Source organism: Silene latifolia, chromosome 1, assembly GCF_048544455.1.
Source record: "Silene latifolia isolate original U9 population chromosome 1, ASM4854445v1, whole genome shotgun sequence".
Classification (NCBI taxonomy): domain Eukaryota; kingdom Viridiplantae; phylum Streptophyta; class Magnoliopsida; order Caryophyllales; family Caryophyllaceae; genus Silene; species Silene latifolia.
The window spans coordinates 127,873,899-127,877,074 of record NC_133526.1 but is presented as its reverse complement, the minus strand read 5'-3'; the positions used below and the strand labels follow the sequence as shown (position 1 = coordinate 127,877,074).

Here is a 3,176-nt window from a genome sequence, read left to right as displayed (position 1 = left end):
AAAACCGTTTTTATAAAAATGCGGCTTTACATGTAAAATAATATAATGTTGAAAAAAAAAATATCCGTCTTAAGTTTGTAGTAGGTCCGGGTTGTATTTTAGGGTAAAATCGACTTAAAATGATAGTTTGACCCTAAGATAACTTTGGGCCTTCATCCTACTCTTTTCCCTCCACCCATATAAGAGCTTAAACCCAATCTTCTCCCTCCACCATTCATTTTTCAGCAACAAACACACAACTACAACACCATTGTTACACAACTTCCACCTCCTTCACTAAAATGGCCATAAAACCTTCGTTTCTTATCGGTTTTCAACGATTTTCGCGCCTATCTCTTCCTCTCCTCGCCCTCCATATTCCTATGTAAGTAAGATCTTGACTTTCCCACACCCTTGCTGCTGGCCGTGATGTTTGTGGCATGATTTTCGAGGTCTTACTTGGGAACTCGGTTCTTGAGCTTCCTTTTGGGCAACCGGCATGGTTTTGAGTCGGAATCTTGCATTTTGAAGAAATAATGAGGTAACGGTGATGGGTTACTCGGTATTATGTCATTTGTAAGTTTATATGTTATGTTTTGTTGTTATAAGCTAGTAATTGTGATTCTTATGAGATTATATGTGTAGTTGTTTAAGATGGATTTATACAAGGTTTTACTTGCTTAAATTGAGTAAAGATGGTATCTTTGGCTTTCTTATAAGACGGGTAATTTGATGTGGTTGTTGTTATATGTCACTAGTATCATTACTTGCTTAAAGTTTCAGTTTTGAGACGGTTCCATTTAGCTTGCTAAAGTTGCATTTTTGAGACTATTTTGGGTGACCCGTGTTGGCCTGGAACCCATCGTATCTGACCGGTGAGACTTCCAATGCCACTGAAAATATGACAGATGGATTGGCGTCAAAAAATTAGGTGGTTTAGCCACATGAATCACTCGATTCGGAGTCCGTATGAGTAAATGGCGCCCGTTTTACCGTTTCAAGTTCTATAAATATATATATATCCTTTGTGTATGATGGTTGTTTATGCTTTTTATTCGTATCATGACCAAAGTTTTCCCTTATTGACTCGTATATGCTTATGGGTGGTTCGGATTTTGGTTTGTTTACGTTTTGCCTCTTGTCCCGTATTAGTTAATTCATTTGTTATCGGTTATTTATACTTTGTTCAAGTAACATGTAAATGAGAAATGAAACGTTTATTCATTACCGCTCATTATATTTTATAGATTAGGTTCACTATAATTTATATGGGGAATTTACATACTTATTCCTTCTTTTGAGCTTGTTATGTTTTAAATGTTGGACTTCACATGATTACATGGTTGGACTTTGCATGATTAACTTGATGGGCTCATAAATGAGCCGCTTGAGTTGGTCACATTTATCCTGTAGATTTCACATAACGTAAATTAGTCATTATCGCTTATTATATTGTATTTAACCGGCATGTTAAATTATAAAATGGAATATTTATTAACATAATGCAAGTATGAGATATTTATTATAAATAGTTACTTGTAGTGAATCGTATTCTTAATAATGTCTAGTATTGTTTGGTTGTGTGAGTCTTGGTTCTATCGGACACTAGGGGTGAGCCATAGGCCCTCTAGTTACGATAAGATCGTCGGGATTGATGTTTCCATCCGTAATTATGGTGAGACGCAAGCCATAAGTATGAATGTGACATTAATAATCCCGTCTCTGAGTCTTGGTCCTATCGGATACTAGAGGTGAGCTGCAAGCCCTCTAGTTGCGATATGATCATCGTCCTACCAGGAGGTTGGAGTCTAGGATGTAGTCTAGTGTGTGGTATCTCGGACATCCTTTCAAGTTAGCCTCTAAGTCGGATACTCCGTCTACACTTTGTGTTGGTCTTATACTTGTGACTCGTATTCTTGTAGAAATGCCATAATACCATCGTATGTGCTTGACATGCATGTACGCCCTACTTGTGCTGTTCTAACAAGTACGGGTTTGGCCTACTTGTGCTGTTCTGGCAAGTGTGATTTTGGGCCACTTCTGCTGTGTTGGCAAGTGAGTCTTATCTTAGTCTTTCCGCGACTTTCGTGCTGTTATGGCGATTGGGGTACTCGGTCTCCATGAGTAGTCGAGTCTTGGGTGCGTGTTGTGCTGGCGCACGTCGAATCGGGATGTACACCCGAGAATCTGCAGATTTAGACTAGGACCGTATCATTACCGTAGTCCTACCCGGGGAAATTATAGTCTAAGAGTAGTAAATGTCTTGCATTATTTGGATGGTTACTTTGGTCATATCTCCTTGAAATACGTGCTCGTGGCAAAGTGGTCGTGTCTGTTTCCTTATCTTTCTTCTCCATTTATTTTATTATTGCTTATGCCTTAATTACTTGTTTATTCCATCATTTCTTTTATCCTTGTTGGTTTAAACACGTATGATCCCATGTTTAGTTATAAGTCGATTCACTCATAACTTATCTAATATGATTATTTGTTCATGTTCTTTGTTATGTTCGTTTTGACATAATGTGGCTAGGAGAACCCTGAGTTACTCCCCACTGACTGTGGCTTTCATGTTTACATGAATGACAGGTTTGTGAAGATGCATTTGTGGGGTTTAGACGTGTGAGCTAGCGAGCACCTTGGACTAGTAGTCGGTTTAGTAGAATTGCTTATACTCACCTTTTATCATTTGTCATTCGAGGGATATATTTTCCCTCACCTTGACTACCACGTTTGTATAATTTAAATATTTATTTTCGCATTCTCTAGTTATGTTTTAGGTTTTAATGAACCCGCGCTTTAAACTTTAAAAGTTTCAAAAAAATTCCTAATTTCCGCTTGAATTTATAAGTTATATTTTCCGCGTTATAGCGGGGTTCTGATTGGTATCAGAGCCTTTGTTGCTCCCGACGCACACACGTGTACCCCAAATTTAAACTTGAATTTGACCTTGAATAATGAATGAGAGATGGGTAGACTTAAGGACCAAAGGTGGTAGTCTGTAGTGTGTTTGCTCTTTGTTAGGTTCTAACATGTTTGTTTATTGTCATTTAATAATTGTTGTGCCCTTTGATCAATGACCGTGAACTTACCTATGTGGAGATCAAGACTTGGTGCCTAGTGTCGGAAACTGAAGGTTTGTTCAACCTCTAAACAATGCTTCTTCTTTCTCGAAGATATTCCTCCTTCTTTGTGTT

General features: G+C 38.0%; 1 long non-coding RNA gene across 1 annotated transcript; it reads left to right on the top strand.

Moving 5' to 3' along the window:
* The first annotated feature begins 421 nt into the window (after positions 1 to 421).
* Positions 422 to 2,847, top strand: LOC141602233 (uncharacterized). The gene is made up of 2 exons (XR_012524402.1): positions 422 to 520; positions 2,569 to 2,847. It is a non-coding gene; the product is annotated as an uncharacterized LOC141602233 (long non-coding RNA).
* Positions 2,848 to 3,176: the final 329 nt, after the last annotated feature.